Raw genomic sequence first — 19,188 nt, forward strand, 5'->3', positions numbered from 1 at the left:
GTTGTGAAATGAGGATTCTCGGATCTTGGGTTTGTGTAGCCCAATTAATGGAAGGGTTTATTTTTTAGACAAAGCTAAGTTTTGGTTGAAGACAAATTCAAATATACAAAAGACGAAGAGTTCAATTAACGGGTTTCTTAAAAGATCTGCTAATGGATCATTTTAGGAAAGTTTTAATACAAAAAAAAAGCAACATGTGTCTAAAGGCTCACTTGATCATGTGTATTACATGACCCTTAAACACATGTTACTTCTTTTTGCTGCCACATAATCCATTATGCAACAATTGCAAACCTTTCCCCCTAAAAACATTTGCAGTAACAAAAATTGAAACAAGTAAATGTTATCAAGGACACTCTTATCAGTAAAAATTCAGTATATTGACCATGGTAACACTAACTAATTAAAGAAAAATTAATATATAAGAGATTAATTCATCCAATTTTTATGTTTGGTATATGGCACATCTAAATGATTCTAAAACTGGACTGTGGGAACAGTGGGATATGAATATCATAGAACCTTCCCCACATACTAACGACAACAGTTACCATTCCCATTGGTCAATTTATATCTCCAACAAGAACAAAGAAAGCTGGTATAAAATAATAAAAATGAGACAAATAATTGTCTTAAAAAAAAAACAAAGACTATTCTTCTTTTTCTAGCTCCTAAGCCACAAAACAAACAGTTGTGCATAATTTATCAACACTGGATTGTTCACTAATAACACGTGCATAAGAAAAAGGAGAGGATGGTGTGGTAAATTACAAGGCAAAATGTGACTTAAATGGCATGAAATATGAGAGAGAGAGAGAGAGAGAGAGAGAGAGAGGCCTTATTTTGAAGGGAGAAGAAGCGGCCACGTCACTCTAGCTTTAAAACCTCGTATCCTTGCCGACAAGTACACAAAAAACATAAATTTCTTATCAACTTTCCCAATTTATGAATATTTAAATTAAATTAATACTCTTTGTTTTTATTATATTCTCACTTGCGGTTGCAGAGGGGAACCTTTATATGTCTCTAATCCAATTATTGTTCCTTTACTTAAAAGAAAAGTTTCAATTGATTCAATTATTTTTTATTACATGCTAATCTATTTCAAATTGTTAAATGTGGAAAAGGACTCTCTTTGATAAATAAAGATTCATTTAAGGATGAGTTAAAACTTTAAAAAAAAAAAATTGCTTCAAATGTGGAAAATGACAAGTGTCTTTTTGGTAGATAGGATTTTATTTAAGGATGAGTTAAAACTAAAAAAGGTTTCTTAGCCGAGTAAAACCTTGGCTCTTTGTCAAAGGTAAGATTATTCGGCGCACTAGATGTGATGTACCTTCTTCTTTTATAAAAGTTGACCCCACATATAGATTTCAGGAGTAGAACTTATAATTATATAAAAGGAAGGCATTGTATAGTAAGTGTGGGGAGTAAAGGACCCAAGCAGGTATTTGGACCTTTGGGCTCTAGCAAGGAGAGCCGAACTGCTCTTGAGCTAAGGATTTGTTAGTACTACGAATCGGCCCATACGCAGAGGGTCCGAGGATACAGCCGAGGGTGAGTTTCTCCTCGAACGGATCCAAGAGAAGTTGGAGATTCACTACGAAGGTCAAGGCAGAATTCTGGAAAGACTGTTGGTTAAAAGGGGGAAACCCTGAACTTTCTAGATACACCGGTGTTAGAAAAATACCAAGAGTAAAAGTTGCCACCTCCACATTAAAGACTCTGCACCTACCTCCCTGGCCGCATTAATGGAGAAGTGACCCATGAACAGTAGAACTAAAACTTCTGGTTACTATTCAATGGCACTAAGGGAAGAAATATCTAGAGGAGAGAGGATTTGAGTAACACGTGGATAAAGTATCAGGGGAAGAAGTATTTAAGGGGGGTGAAGGCCAAAAAAGAGGGAGATCGGTCAGTGAAAAAGAAGAAAATTAAGAATTGTAATCTTTAAGAAAGAAAGAGAAATTATACAAAGGTAGTCCTCGGCTTATGTCCGAAGAGGTCTATTTGCAATTATCATTTGTTATTTACAAGTATTTGTGTTCTTCAGCCTGTTGTCAAGTTCTCAGAACCTCTAACCTAAATTTCAAGCCCACACTCTATAAATTTCATTGTTTAAGGCTCATTGGACCTGAGCCCATAATCGTCTTTGGGTCCAGGTGCAATTGTACACTTACAATTGGCGCTGTCTGTGGGGAATCTAGTCTGGAAGGAGCTGGGATATGATGGCAGGCCTAAGTTCTCACCATGCAGAGTCTCAAGGATCACAACCGGAGGATCTTTTCGAGCGTCTTAAGCGTCAAAGGGATCGTGAGGGAAGTGTCCATACAGAATACCCTAGGGCTAGCCATACTCATGGCGGGGACAGCGCCACCCACAAGGATGGTGCTAAAGCCATGCAGAAGGAGATTCATCGTTTGAAAAGAAAATTGCGCCGCGCCAGACGCAAGCCTTCACCGTCCTCGCCTAATCCTTCTTCGGAGGAGGACCGGGGAGGTAGTTACAGCTCGAGGTCATGCTCACCCCCCAGCGCAATGTCCTCTTGTGAGGAGGACGACCCGCCAGCTCACAGACACAATAAACTTCCCTCTAGGGGCTTGGGGAACGATGCTATGAGTCGGGCGTTGCACCAACTCTCCAAATCTCCATTTTCACGGAGGATTGAGAAAGGGAAGCTTCCTAGGAGGTTTACCCAGCCCACCTTTACCATCTACAATGGTCGGACTGATCCGGTGGAGCACGTGAGTCACTTTAACCAGAGGATGGCGGTGCACTCTCATAACGAGACCCTGATGTGTAAGGTTTTCCCCTCTAGCTTGGGACCTGTTGCTATGAGGTGGTTCAACGACCTTAAATCGGGGTCTGTAGGTTCGTTCGGGGAGCTTACTAGAGCATTCGCTTTGCGGTTTATCACGTGTAGCAGAGTACCTCAACCATTGGACTCACTGTTATCCATGACCATGAAGGAAAGGGAGACGTTGAAAGCATATTCCGACCAGTACTGGGAGATGTTTAACGAGATAGATGGTGATTTTGATGAGGTGGCGCTCAATACCTTTAAGGTAGGTTTTCCTACTGATCACGATTTGAGGAAGTCCTTGACCAAAAAGTCCGTCCGCAGCGTACGTCGCCTCATGGACCGTATTGATGAGTACAAAAGAGTAGAGGAAGACCAGCAGCAAGGAAAGGGTAAGGAGAAGGTTATCCCGCAAGAGAGAAGGGATTTCAGGTCGGATAGATACCAAAACAGATAGCCGAGAAGGGATTATATCGGACAATCCGGCTCAGCAGCCCCTCAGGCCGTGAATACTGTGTTCCGAGAACCAGTACACCAATTACTGGAGAAAGTTCGCAAGGAGCCCTTCTTCAGGTGGCCTAGTAAAATGGCGGGAGACCCCGCAAAAAGGAATCAGCACCTCTTTTGTCAATACCATCAGGACGTGGGCCACACTACCGAGAACTGTCGAACCCTTTGGAACCACTTGGAGCAGCTTGTCAGTGAGGGGAAATTGAAGCAGCACCTGTGTCAACCTAAAGGGTAGGGCAGTCAATATGGCTCAAACAATCAGAAGAATAATCCATCTCGGCCGGCATTAGGAACAATTAACGTTATTTTCGCTGCACCTGGCAGGACCGGTTCAGGTCCCACTAAGGTGATGGCGGTTTCCCATTCTCAGGCCGAAGAGGTAGGCTGCAGGCCGAAGAAGTTGAAAGTGACTTTACCCGTCTTGGGATTCTCGGAGGAGGATAAGGTTGGTACCATTCAACCCCATGACGATGCTCTTGTGGTCACCCTTAAAATAGGGAATTATGATGTGAAAAGGGTGATGATTGATCAGGGCAGCGGTGCAGATATCATGTACCCTAATTTATTTAAGGGGCAAAGGTTGAAGCTGGAAGATCTTACTCTTTATGACTCGCCACTCATAAGCTTTGAAGGAAAAGCCGTTGTGCCGAAGGGACAGATTCGTTTGCCCGTTCAATCCGGTTCAGAAATGGTTGAGGTAGATTTCATTGTGGTTAACGCGTACTCCCCATATACAGCCATCCTCGTCAGGCCATGGCTGCACGCTCTGGGAGCCGTCTCCTCTACCTTGCATGTTAAGGTTAAGTTCCCCTCTGGGGAATACGTTGAAGAGATCCTCGGCAGCCAATCGGTGGCCAGGCAATGCATATCGGCCGCAGTGCTTCACCAGACAGAAGCCGGGTCATTGGCTTTGCTCATCCAAGAGTCATAGCAATTAACAGCTCCGGATGCATCTGGAGCGGTGACAGGAGAGGAGGCTGTTTGTAAGGAGTTAGAGAAGTTTTTGATAGCGGATGACCCAGAGAAGTTCTTCCAAGTTGGCATATGTTTGCCACACCAGGAGAAGATGGAGTTGTTGGAATTTCTGAAAGACAATATTGATGTTTTTGCGTGGGACCCTTATGAGGCTCCAGGCGTAGATTCGAGCTTCATTTGTCATCATTTAAATGTCAACCCCGCCATTGTTCCGAGAAGGCAGCCACCTCGGCGTTCTTCCAAAGAACATTCCGAGGCTGTCAATGAGGAGGTGGTGCTCAAACTTAAGAGAGCTGGGGCTATTAAAGAAGTTTTCTACCCCGAATGGTTGGCGCATACGGTTGTGGTCAAAAAGAAGAATGGAACGTGGAGAGTATGTGTGGACTTCACAGATCTGAACAAGACCTGCCCCAAGGATTCATTCCCAATACCGCGTATTGATCAGCTTGTGGATGCCACTGTTGGACATCCTCGTATGAGTTTTTTGGATGCCTTCCAGGGTTACCATCAGATTCCATTGGCATTAGAGGACCAAGAGAAGACTGCTTTCATTACTCCAACGGGGAACTACCACTATAAGGTCATGCCATTTGGGTTGAAAAATGCTGGGGCTACCTATCAAAGAATGATGACCAGAATGTTCGAACAGCAACTAGGAAAGACCATTGAGGTTTATGTGGATGATATGGTGGTGAAGAGTAAAACAATACCTTTACACGTTAAGGATTTGGCTGACACCTTCCAGGTGCTAAGAAAGTACAAGTTGCGTCTTAATGCCTCAAAGTGCTCTTTTGGCGTGGGATCTGGAAAGTTCTTGGGATATATGATTACTCATAGAGGCATAGAGGTAAACCCAGCGCAGGTCAAGGCTATTCAGGATTTGCAGCCGCCTCGGAACCCAAAAGAAATCCAGAAATTGACCGGAATGATTGCCGCACTGAACAGATTTATCTCTCGGTCAGCTGACCGGTGCCGTCCTTTCTTCCAGTTGTTGAATAAGTGGAAGGGGTTTCAATGGACCGAGGATTGCGTATTAGCCTTCCAACAGCTTAAGCAATATTTTTCTCGGCCACCTATTTTGTCTCGCCCCGAGGCGGACGAGGTTTTGTTTGCTTATCTAGCAGTGGCCGTTCATGCGGTCAGCCTGGTCCTTATAAGGGATGAAAGCGAGGTGCAAAGACCGGTCTACTACGTTAGTAAATCTTTGAATGAGGCCGAGGTGCGCTATCTACTCTTGGAGAAAGCACTTCTGGCCATAGTTCATGCCACGCGGAAGCTTCCTCATTATTTCCAGTCCCACACGGTGGTGGTTCTTACCCAGTTGCCTCTCAAGGCGGTGTTATGCAGCGCCGATTACTCTGGCAGGGTGGCAAAGTGGGGAACCATTCTGGGAGCTTTTGACGTTAAATACAGGCCTCGCACCTCGGTGAAGGGCCAGGTCCTCACTGACTTGGTGGCAGAGTTTACCGAACCATTGCTAGAAGAAACTCTAAAAGAAGCACACATGGATGAAAAATCAGTTGGTGTGATCACAGCCACAGTACCTCCAACTTGGAAAGTGTATGTGGATGGAGCAGCTAATCAGAGAGGGTCTGGTATTGGACTTGTCCTGAAATCCCCTGAGGGAATTGTCTTTGAAAAGTCTTTGAGACTGGCCTTCTCGGCTACTAATAATGAAGCCGAGTACGAAGCAGTCTTGGTGGGCATGAACATGGTACATAGGATGGGTGGAAAGGAAGTCCATGCGTTCTCGGAATCTCAGTTAGTGGTCGGCCAGGTCATGGGGACCATGGAGGCTAGGGACCCAAGAATGCAAGAATACTTGGCCCAGGTCAAACGTCAGCAAGCTAAATTTGATTCCTTTGTCTTGTCTCACATCTCTAGGAGTGGAAACACCCATGCAGATTCTTTGGCCACATTAGCCACTTCCTCGGCTCAGTGCTTACCCAGAATTATCCTTTTAGAGGATTTGCTAGAGCCAACTCTTACAGTTGTCAACGCAGCTCGCATCCATCTGATAAGGCCTGGACCTAGTTGGATTGACCCGGTCATATCTTTTCTTAAGAATGACATCCTTCCTAAGGACAAATCTGAAGCAGATAAGATACGTCGAAAGGCGCCACGTTTCTGGTTGTCCGAGAATCAGAAACTGTATAAACGATCTTTCTCAGGACCGTACTTATTGTGTGTGCACCATGAATCAACGGAAGCACTTCTGGAAGAACTACATGAAGGGATTTGTGGGAGCCACACCGGGGGAAGATCCTTAGCCCACAAAGCTCTGACTCAGGGTTATTGGTGGCCCAATATACAGAGGGAGGCTCAGGACTATGCCAGGAAATGTGATCAGTGCCAGAGGTTCGCCCCTAATATTCATCAACCTAGAGGGGTTCTCAACCCTCTCTCCAGTCCTTGACCTTTCGCACAATGGGGATTGGACATAGTGGGGCCATTTCCGAGGGCTGTAGGAAACAAAAGATGGCTTCTCGTGGGAACAGACTACTTCACTAAATGGGTTGAGGCCGAGCCCTTAGCAAATATCAGAGACGTTGATTCCAAGAAGTTTGTCTGGAAAAACATCGTCACTAGATTCGGTATACCACACACACTTATCTCAGACAATGGTGTCCAATTCGATAGCAAGGCTTTTAGGAAATATTGTGGTGATATGGGCATCATAAATAGATACTCCACCCCAACTTACCCTCAAGAAAATGGGCAAGTCGAGGCCGTTAACAAGGTCATAGTCAGTGGGCTCAAGAAAAGGTTGGACGATGCGAAAGGCAGGTGGGTGGAAGAACTCCTGCATGTTCTCTGGACGTATCGGACTACACCGCGCAGGTCCACTGGAGAAACGCCATTCTCTATGACTTATGGAGCCGAGGTGGTGATACCTCTGGAATCTGGTTTTCCCACCCTAAAGACAAGTTCTTTTAGCCCGGAGAATAACGATGGCCTCCTAGAAAAAGGTCTGGATTTGGTTGAGGAACGGCGCGAAGCAGCTATGGTCCAAATGGCTTATTACCAACAGAAGCTTAAGCGGGGATATGATGCCCACGTGAAGCTAAGGCCACTTGCACCTGGGGATCTTGTACTGAGAAAAGTTGTGGGCATTGCTAAGAACCCGGCTTGGGGTAAGCTAGGACCAAACTGGGAAGGTCCCTATCGCATTGTTTCAGTAGCCGGCATGGGGTCTTATCGTCTAGCTGACCTAGATGAAAGAATTGTACAACACCCATGGAATGTAAATAACCTTCGAAGGTATTATTATTAATAAAGTGTGTTTTTCTTAGTTAACAATTCAAAGTTATAAATACCTCAGGGGCTTTCAGTTACTATTCTTAAGTGTCAAACAGAAACTTGGTTAAGTATGGTCCTCGGACCACAAACCTTGTGAAAATTGATATCTTATCATTTGTTAAACAGAACCTTAGTTATGCCGGGTCCTCGGACCTCCTACTTTGGGAAATTAACATTTGAAGTTATTATTCGTAAGTGTCAAACAGAAACTTGGTTAAGTATGGTTCTCGGACCACAAACCTTGTGAAAATTGATATCTTGTAATTTGTTAAACAGAACCTTAGTTATGCCGGGTCCTCGGACCTCCTACTTTGGGGAAATTAACATTTGAAGTTATTATTCTTAAGTGTCAAACAGAAACTTGGTTAAGTATGGTCCTCGAACCACAAACCTTGTGGAAATTGATATCTTGTCATTTGTTAAACAAAACCTTAGTTGTGCCGGGTCCTCGAACCTCCTACTTTGGGGAAATTAACATTTGAAGTTATTATTCTTAAGTGTCAAACAGAAACTTGGTTAAGTATGATCCTCGGACCACAAACCTTGTGGAAATTGATATCTTATCATTTGTTAAACAGAACCTTAGTTATGCCGGGTCCTCAGACCTCCTACTTTGGGGAAATTAACATTTGAAGTTATTATTCTTAAGTGTCAAACAGAAACTTGGTTAAGTATGGTCCTCAGACCACAAACCTTGTGGAAATTGATATCTTATCATTTGTTAAACAGAACCTTAGTTATGCCGAGTCCTCGGACCTCCTACTTTGGGGAAATTAACATTTGAAGTTATTATTCTTAAGTGTCAAACAGAAACTTGGTTAAGTATGGTCCTCGAACCACAAACCTTGTGGAAATTGATATCTTGTCATTTGTTAAACATAACCTTAGTTATGCCGGGTCCTCGGACCTCCTACTTTGGAGAAATTAACATTTGAAGTTATTATTCTTAAGTGTCAAACAGAAACTTGGTTAAGTATGGTCCTCGGACCATAAACCTTGTGTAAATTGATATATTATCATTTGTTAAACAGAACCTTAGTTATGTCGGGTCCTCGAACCTCCTACTTTGGGGAAATTAACATTTGAAGTTATTATTCTTAAGTGTCAAACAGAAACTTGGTTAAGTATGGTCCTCGGACCACAAGCCTCGTGGAAATTGGTATCTTAGTCACTGTTCTTATTCTTATCACATGCTTTGTGGAAATCAGTATCTTACCATTCATTAACTTAGATCTTAAGTTTTATATCCTTAAGTGTTAAATAATTTTTTGTAAGGAATAGCCCTCGGACCTTACATCCTACTGAAAGTAATACCTCAAATTATAAAAGTTTAACCATCATATGAGTTTTTTAACTAAGGCATTGTTTAATATCCAAACTAAGTTAATCTCTGCCAGGTTCTTAAATGTTCTACTTTGCAAAGCAAATATGCGCATGGCTGCTTGGAGGTTATAATTGTGCAATTCCTGGAGTTAGATTTGTTTATTCTGTTCTTCCTTTAACTATGTATTATTGAGAACTTTCATGACAAGCACAAAAAGAACAAAGTAAGACAAATACAGCATGAGTGAAAGTTGAATAAAATTGTTCTTCATTAATTATATACATCATCAAAAAGAAGAGGAGTACATGAAAGTCCTATGCTAGGTCCTAAGCTTGGGTAGGGGGTCTTGGAGGGAGCTGCTGCCAGCCTCGGTGCTCTTCAGTTCCAGCTCAAAGGTAGACAAAACTTGCTTCCCTTTGTCTGTTGAAGGAACGGGGGGCTCCACGTTCTGAATTTGCTCCTTCTCGGCACTGCCACGCTCGTCCTTCTCTTTGTGGGAACCTTTAGGTTCTGTAGGATCAGGAACGAGTTCTTGCACTACAGGAGGAAGGGCAGGAGAGGCAGCAACAAGAGGGTCTTCTATCTCCTGTATGTCTAGGGGAAGCCAAATGTTCTCGGGCTTCCTCAGCTCGGAAGCTTGAGGAACCCCTGCTGCATTCATGGCCTCTCCCCAGACCTGTTGACAGTACTCTCGGCACAAGGCCGCAAAGGCTTCTGTCAACCGTTCTTGTGTTGTATTTACTCCCTCCTGATAGCTGGCCTTCTTCGCGGCCCCCAGTGCGTGTTTGTGGGCGCGAGCCTCCTCCTTCGCCCGCGTAAGCTCCTTCTCCAAATCAGAACGTGCCTGTTGGGCTTGAGAGAGCTCGTCATCCTTTTGACGAAGAAGCTTACGTTGCCCTTCCACTTGGTTCTCCATCGTCTTTAAGCTGGCCTCGGCACCATCCTTCTCTCTTTTAAGTCGGCCAGCTGCGATGTGATCTTCCCATTCTCTACTAGGACCTGGCCTAGGGACCTTTCTGCCTCTAGCCGTAGCTCTTGCTCCATCCCAGCGCGCTTCCGAGAATCCTCCACGAACTTCTCGGCCGTGAAAACTTCTTGGATGGCCTGCAAAAAATGTCAGGAGGTTAAAATATGGTAAAGTGTTTACAAATGAATCTAGAGTACAAGTGTGAGGTGGAACTTACCAGAGCTAAATCCCTTTTTAATGAAAGGAACAACTTAGGCTGGCCCATCTTCTCCAAGGTTTCCATGTCCTTGGGCAGCAGAAGAGGACGCTCCAACGCCTCGACCAAGTGGTGGGCGTGGCCTTGTTGGATTGCTCTAATACTGGAGTGGGAGGGGATTGGTGCGCCGTCCAGGCTTAGGTCAGGAGACCAGGTAATCGGTGCTCGGCGCACTTCGGCCATATCTCTGATCTCCCCACTCTCAACTGAGCGAGCCCGGCCTTTGCCCTTATCCAGCCTCTGCTGCTGAGCTGGTTGTGGTTGTTGTCGTGGCTTCTTTTGCTTCTCGCCACCGGCCCCCTCGGCCTCCACCTTCCTTTTCTTCTTCGGATCGTCAGCGGGAGGTTTGGGGTCGGCTGGAGGAGGGGGTGGTGGCAAGGCTGGGGGAGCTTGGGACCCCCTCGTTCCCTTTTTGGCCACTCTCGCGCCTCTCGCGGTCATAAGGTCCTTAAGCTCGTCCATGTTTTCCTTAATGGAGCTATCGTCTGGACGCGCTATCACTAAGCCCGCAATCCCAGAGGTCTCAGCTGCTTCTTCTTCCTCGTCGGAAAGAACAACGAACGGGTTTCCACGAGGTCGTGGGGCGTCCTCGAATCGAAATTGTTCTATCTCCTCGTCCAACATGTTCGAAGAAGACACCTGCTCCTCTAGGACAACAGTTGCCTGAGAGTGCGTAGCGAGAGGGATCGCAGCAATCAATTGTGAGTACAGTATGGTGTGGGGGTCGTCAGGAAGGTCGTGGTCGGCCAGGAAATATGGTCTGGCTACGTGAATCCTCCTACGCCGCCGGTTACCGGCAATAATGGCGTTCTCGATCTCAATTGCACCCTAGTATCAAATGAGCCGCCCTCAGTTGCAGGTCTTCACTCATAAACACTTTTAAGCGAAGCACTCTGTTCAAATCTGCGACGTTGCAGTGGCTCAAGCGGGGGCGCACATGTTGTTTATCTGCAAAGAAAGACACCAAACCAAACAAACATGGTCAGATTCGTAGAACATGTAATAAACAAAAGTCAAATAGTTTGTAAAGGCAAATGACATTCTAAGATGTTTAGATGGAACTATGGGGCGGGAAGTTAGATCCTAAGGTGTCGCACCTGGATCTCCCCACTCAACTGGGCAGTGGGGTCCGTCGTGCCAGTTTCTTGAGACGATGAGGTAGTCGTCCTTCATGCTTTTATTGGACTTGGGCAGACAGGAGATTAACCTAACTACGCTAGAGCGGGATTTGATATAATAACCTACTCTAGTGAGTTTGTGGCATTCATACATAAAAGCGACATCATGCCAGGTGAGATTCAGACCCATCTGCTCGTTTAGAGTATCGACGCTTCCTAAGACTCTAAAAACGTTGGGAGCGCATTGATCAGGGCACAACCGATGGTTACGGAGGTACCCCCTGGTTACGGGTTTCATTGGGAGGGTCATCCCACCTTCTACGAAGGCGACCATCGGGATGATGACCTCTCCGGTTTTCCTAGAACCGGCCACAGCTTCCGTCGGGCAGTATTTTAAACTTACGTCGCTGGGAATGTGATACTTAGCTCTAAAACCTTCCATCCCAGCGGCGGTATCAACTAGACACTTAAATTTTCCCATTAGAAAGGAACGAAAGACTAAGTTCTAAGAGGGAGAACGGTTAAAAGGGGAGCCGAGGACAGGATCCGAGGAGAATGGGGTAAGGAAAAAGAATAAGCACTTACAGATTTGAAGTTGTGCGAATTTCCACGGATTTCTGCAGAGAAAAGGTGATTACTGATGTTTTGATGGGATTAGCTTCTGAAGAAATAAATGAAGGCGCAGGTTCCCAAAGCATCACGACGTGCGGGAAAGCGGCCTTGAAATTGTATTCGTCCCGCCCAAATTTTCAGGGGGTAACAAGGGCCGTTGGATGCTCATCTCACCGTTGAACGTGGGAGACATGGTGTAACTTACGGTAATAAATGCGCGCGTTTTTGAAAATAAAACCGCCAAGTGGCATCCTCTGGAACACGAAACGATCTCCACCCGCGCAGTTATTTAAAAAACGTGTGGGGTAAGTTCTCGTTGGATCAAAACCCTATTTTTCTCCTCAGATGATGAAAAATAGAGTTTTGAGGGGCTATTGTGGGGAGTAAAGGACCCAAGCAGGAATTTGGGCCTTTGGGCTCTAGCAAGGAGAGCCGAACTGCTCTTGAGCTAAGGATTTGTTAGTACTACGAATCGGCCCATACGCCGAGGGTCCGAGGATACAGCCGAGGGTGAGTTTCTTCTCGGACGGATCCAAGAGAAGTTGGAGATTCACTATGAAGGTCAAGGCAGAATTCTGGAAAGACTGTTGGTTAAAAGGGGTAAACCCTGAACCTTCTAGATACACCGGTGTTAGAAAAATACCAAGAGTAAAGGCTGCCACCTCCACATTAAAGACTCTGCACCTACCTCCCTGGCCGCATTAATGGGGAAGTGACCCCTGAACAGTAGAACTAAAACTTCTGGTTACTATTCAATGGCACTAAGGGAAGAAATATCTAGAGGAGAGAGGATTTGAGCAACACGTGGATAAAGTATCAGGGGAAGAAGTATTTAAGGGGGGTGAAGGCCAAAAAAGAGGGAGATCGGTCAGTGAAAAAGAAGAAAATTAAGAATTGTAATCTTTAAGAAAGAAAGAGAAATTATACAAAGGTAGTCCTCGGCTTACGTCCGAGGAGGTCTATTTGCAATTATCATTTGTTATTTACAAGTATTTGTGTTCTTCAGCCTGTTGTCAAGTTCTCAGTACCTCTAACCTAGATTTCAAACCCACACTCTATAAATTTCATTGTTTAAGGCTCATTGGGTCTGAGCCCATAATCGTCTTTGGATCCAGGTGCAATTGTGCACTTACAGTAAGTGTATTAGAATAGTTGTTTTTATCAAAGGAATGAGCTTGAATTTGATTTATTGATGACACCTCCTTTGAGGATGAGCTTTTAAAGTTCTCTATTAATAAATAAATAAAAAAAGGAAAAAGAAAAAATATTTTATTAAAGAAGTCTCACAAAGATCATTACATAGTTAAACAATACTAGTGGCATATACATTAAGCATGTTTGATACACGGATAGGTCCAGTTTTGTAAAATAAACCAACAAGCTCATTTAGTTCTCTACCAAGTTTTGTCAAATGATCTGAGCAGCAATCTGCTCATTTAATCTAAAAAAACTTTAGTAACTCGTTGAAACATGTAAACATGTATAACATATACTTTTCCTTTTCAAAAAAAAAGTATAACATATACTTTAAACATTACCAATATATTCATGATTGTATGTCATCATTGAAGGGCTATCAGCCAATGCAAGATTAAATAACCAAATCCTACTCGGATCATCTGACAAAAACAATAAATAGCACTTTTCTTAAATTCAGAATGTAATACAATGTTTATTTTGAGAAAGCATAGTTCTCAATGGAATAGAATTGTCTAACATTTCTAGAATAAACCCACCATTAAAATTCTAAAATATAATTCATCCTTTCTTTTATTTATTCATTTTTTTAAAAGAGAGAGAAAAAAGACTAATCCATCCAATTTGATATGAGTGAAGTAAATTTTATTGCATTTATTAATGATGATGCAAAGAAGATCAGTAGGCTGGATGCTTCGGACTTGAAAGAGCTACTAGTTCTCTCTACGGCCTGAAAAAAAAAGAAAGAAAAGCGAATCAAAGGCGACCGGGGCTACCGGCCAAAAACCCTCCGATGGCAAAGTTAGTTTTTCTCTCCATGTTATCTGAGTTCCAACTTTTTTGGAGTAAAAAATGAACGTACCTTGGCTTTGTCTGAAACAGCCTTTATATAGTGTTCTTATAAGCGGTTATCAAAATGGGAACTTCTCCTGGATTCAAGGAGAGGTAGAAATCAAACGTAACTTGCATAACCGTTTAGAAGTTATACTTCTGTTCCACAACGGATACCTGGCGGTTATGCGTGGGATAAGGGATTATCACGTCATATTCGGAGATTTTCCTAAGTATGGTACCCTCGTCCTGGAGTTCCTTAGATGAGAGTGCTTTGGTGCACGCGCAGGGGCTGTCTTGTCTAACAGGAAAATTCCTTCAAGACAAGGTTATCGGCACTCTGGACGAGTGCATCACTCTGGTGGTGCTTACCTCGTCCAGAGCTTTTCTTCCTTGGACGAGGTAATTGTAGGTAAGTTTCTGAGGGTGTTTACAATAGTAGGTGGGTTATGGACGACCTGTATGGACGACTTGGAGATAGGCTAAATCAATTCCCTATCAGTTGCCCCCTGTTCAAGGGTCGTCCAAAGCTCTTTGGTTTCTGGACTCGCTTCAACGTATTATTCCACGTGTCTCAAGATAGAGGACGAGGTTCCAAAGGCCCTAGATTATGCCACGTATCATTACTTACCTGGGTTAACCGTTGCATCGATTTGGGTTTTTGAGGTTGCCACGTGGTTCTTCCTGATTGATCCTTTCGTTCTGGGTTTTACTTTTCAACACCTATAAATAGTGGATTTCCTCCCCTACCCTCTCCATTTTTCAAATTCTCTCGTTTGACATCTCTCGTCCATCGCCTCGTCTAGGAGTATTCCAGCGTCCCTAGTTTCCTTCGTCTAGAGCCAGGTATTTTCTCTACGCTCGTCTTTAGGTTTCCCTTACATTTCCAAAATGTCCGAAAGTTTTTCTTCGTCTAGCAATAGTGTTGATAGGGAGATAGATGAATATCGTAACACAACTAGCTATAGTGGTTCTAGTAGTGACAGTAGTAGTAGTGGTAATACCACAGACGAGTATGTTTCTGGGGTTCCTGGGGTTCCCTTAGAAGTTTTCCAGGAAGAACTTAGGACGAGGGTAGGGTCTGGGTCTGGGGCTAGTCCCTCTAGCGCGTCCTCGCCCATTAGAAAGGACGAGGTTGAGACTGTATACAGCTGCGCTGTAGGGGTTCCGGCCAAGACAGACGAGAGGAAATTAGCGTCCCTTATAAGCTGGTACCAAATCCCAGACGAGCTAAATCCTAGATTAGCTGTCCGTGATGAGTGGTGTTACCAACCTCACTTTGGCATTGGGGTTTATGAAGCCTATCTTCTAGGGGGTCTTAGGCTGCCTCTTAATGCTTTTGCCAAGGAGTTACTTAGTAGGTTAGGTTTAGGTTTGTGTCAGCTAAATCCTAATGCATAGAGACTAGTCGTTTCTATGCAAGTTTTGTGGAGAGAGGTTTTTGAAGGGGATTGTCCTCTTACCGTGGACGAATTCATTTTTTGCTATAAACCCTCTGAAATTAGTCAATCTCGTGGCTTCTATCAGTTTACAGCCAGGAGAAAAGATTGTAGGATTATTAAATCTTTGGTTACTTCAGATAGGAGCTGGAAGACGGAGTTCTTCTTCGTCTCCGGCTTTTGGGCAGGACGCCCTATTGAGTTGAGCAGGGATTCGTTTCCCCCCTATACAGGAGACATAGGGAACCTTCGTCCTGAAGGTATGCTTACCACTACCGTAACATTACCTTTATTATACATATTTCTATGTTAAACTCTTCGTCTTTATTGCAGGTGTTAGAAGGCCCTCGTTGAACAAGTTCTATCTAGGACGCGTTCAGAAGGCTTGTCTTCACCCAGAGAGGGACTTCCATTCTTTGGTCACCCTACAGCGTCTTGCGACTTGGGGACTTGGCCCAGAGCCCTCTCCGGAAGCTTTAGCCCACGAAATCACAGTTCGCCGACGTGAGTTCTCGTCTTGAATTTCCTCTTTTTTTATTATTTTCTTATTTTTGTCGTCTTAGACAGATTTGTTAACTTATTCACCCATACCTATTATTATCATTATTTATTTTAGGGATGGCTACTATGAAGGAAAACAAGGGCAAGGGAGTCGCGGACGAGCGTGCTAAGCAAGACTCCGAGACAAGGGCTCGTCCTGCTGCTGGCGATAAGAGAAGCCTGTCAAAGGCTATCAACCTTGAAAACCTCCCCAGCCGGAGAGCCAAGCACAGGAGGTCGTCCAAGCCTGAGGTCGTCTCTCTCGCTGTCCCTGTTCTTCCTCCTCAATCGTCGTCCGTCCAGATCTTCGATGTGGAGTCGTCTGAGCCTGTTCACCCTCCTCCGTCTAAAACCAGTGCTCCTACCTCATCCCAGCCTCCCATTGATGTTGTGCCTAACCTTCTTAAGAGTGAGGACTTGGCTTGGGAGAGGTTTCAACAAGCAGTGTCTGACGAGGACGTGACTGCATGCTATAACATGTCCTTGAAAAATTTTGAACACTCAGGTGTCCACGATCTTTTCAAGGTAAGTGATATGAATTTATTCTCGTCACTAGTTTTGCTTTTATGCTTGTTGACTTTGCTTAATACGAAGACTCTTATTTGCTTGTGCAGGCCATGTCCAAGTTTATAGCTGCGTCCAGGCAGGCTACTGAGCTGGACAGGACGAGGCTACTATTGGAGAGGAGGATCCAGGAGGTCAAAGACGATTGCAAGGGCTGGGCTGAGACAGCTGCCAAGGCTAAGGACGAGGCCAAGGGTTTGCTCAACCTCGTCGAGGAGCTAAAGGCTGATATAGTGGAAAAAGACTCTCGTCTTGACCACTTTCAAAGGAAAATCGACGAGCTAAACAACTCCCTTACGAGGGCCAAGGACGAAGCTGTGGAAGAGTTCAAGGCTTCGAAGCAATTCACTGACCTTCTGGATGCCAACTATGCAGCTGGATTTGAGGATTTTCGCATGGAGGCGAAAGAAAAGTTTCCAGAAGTTGATTTCAGCCCCATCGTCCTTCAACTAGGAGGTGCTACCAGTTCTTTTCTTCAGACTAGCTCTGAAGATGTCAATGTTGAAGACGATGCCTCGACCAAGCCTGCTCAAGATGACCCTGATGCCTGACGCCTTTATTTGAAGATTTTATTACTATTTGTTTAAGTGTTTTGCTCTCGTCTTCTTTTTTTTTTTTTTTCAATGTATAATACATTTATCTCGTCTGGAGTACTTTTGACGAGTTTATAAACAATTGCCTTTCAAGGCTTATTTCTTTAGGGTTTTTGGATGGTGGTCGTCCACCCTTTAATGTCTAATGAATGTGTCTTTGCTTGTCACTATTGTTGTTCCATGGACGAGTTTATGTATTATTTTTTGTTCAATTGCCTTTTAAACAATGTTCCCAAGTGTTAGGTGATTACATGATTCCCTCATGGACGACTCGCTTAGGATGACGATGATCATTTTGCCTGCCCTATAGGCGACTACTACTCGTATTTTCACAAGTTTACAACGTCTTGACCATTCTCGTCGTTGGAATGCCATGTGTTGATGCCTACTTTCTTTCTTAGACAAGTGGACCCTGGCCCTTACCTTGGACGAGCATGCCTTAGCATTTTTCTATTTGCTCTATCCCCTTTTTTTTTAAGGAAAGCTTGGACGAGCATGCCTTAGCATTTTTCTCTTCGCTTTATCCTCTTTTTAAAGGAAGGCTTGGACGAGTTTGCCTTCGTCCATGGATTTCATTTTTCCTAGGCTTTTGCCTCGTCCGTTGGTATTATTATGGAAACTGGATTTATGCTCCAAATATATAAGAAATTCAAACCATATTATTATATGAACATTGTTCACAAACGTGGCACATGCTTGTAAGCTAGTGCCTTATTAAAATACTCAAGTACATAGCATCGTCTTTCATAAGCTAATCTGTAAGTAGTGCAAAAAGTTTAAGAACTAGTGCACTTTTATTCATAACACACCATAACAGTAGTAAAAGCAAAAGTAAATATAAGCCAACACGCAAATCACAACTGTAATTTTGCCACTGACTTCCCTCGTCCCTACTCATCACTGATAGTACCTTCTCAGATGTTCCACGTTCCAAGGATGCTCTAACTTCCGCCCGTCCAGGGCTTCCAGGTAGTAGGACCCCTGCCTTTTGCAGTTGATTACCCTGTAGGGTCCTTCCCAATTGGGTCCCAGTTTTCCATGAGCTGGGTTCCTGGTTGCCAAGGAGACCCTTTTGAGGACAAGGTCCCCCACACCGAACCGTCTGGGTTTTACCATGGCATCATGCTGTCTGGCCATGAGATTTTTGTACCTTGCCGTCCTTTGCTCCGCATCCATTCTTACCTCATCAATAAGATCGAGGTCAAGGCGAAGTTGTTCCCCGTTGTCTTTCTCCTGGTACTCCATCACTCGGTGGCTTGCCATATGGACCTCCGCTGGTATGGCAGCTTCGCTCCCATAGGCTAGTTTAAAAGGGGTCTCTCCTGTCGGAGTCCATGCAATCGTCCTATAGGCCAACACCTGGTAGCTCGTCTGGCCATATCCCTTTTGCCCCCTCAAGCCGAGTCTTGATGATTTTCAGCAGGGATCAGTTTGCTACTTCTGCTTGCCCATTTGCCTGTGGATGGGAGGGTGAAGAATAGTGATTCTTGATCCCAAAATGATTGCAAAAGTCCCTGAAGGGTGCGTTGTCAAATTGACGTCCGTTGTCAGATACTAATACCCTGGGTACTCCGAACCTGCGTAGGATATTCTTCCATACAAAATTTTTCACGTTCTGCTGAGTGATTGCTGCAAGAGGCTCGGCTTCTACCCACTTGGTAAAGTAATCTATTCCTACCACCAAAAACTTCATTTGTCGGATTCCTAAGAGGAAAGGACCCAGGATATCCAGTCCCCACTGTGCGAAGGGCCATGGGGCCGTCATTGGGGTCTGGTATTCTGACGGCTGTCTAGGCACATTGCTATAACGCTGGCATTGGTCACATACCTTGACATAGGCTTTAGCGTCTGCCTGCATTGTTGGCCAATAGTAGCCGGCACGGACGATCTTATGGACAAGGGACCTTGCCCCTGAATGATTTCCACATGATCCTTCATGAACTTCCCTCAGAACATAGTTTGACTCGTCAAGAGCCAAGCATCTTAAGTAGGGTTAGGAAAAGCCTCGCTTGTACAACACCTCATTTATGAGGACATACTTGGCCGACCTGACCCTTAACTTTCTCGCTTCATCCTTGTCTTCTGGAAGCCTCCCATCTTTGAGGTAAATTATTATCGGACTCATCCAATTCTCTCCTCCTCCTATCTGCTGTATGTCAGGG

Source organism: Castanea sativa, chromosome 6 (genome assembly GCF_040712315.1).
Source record: "Castanea sativa cultivar Marrone di Chiusa Pesio chromosome 6, ASM4071231v1".
Classification (NCBI taxonomy): domain Eukaryota; kingdom Viridiplantae; phylum Streptophyta; class Magnoliopsida; order Fagales; family Fagaceae; genus Castanea; species Castanea sativa.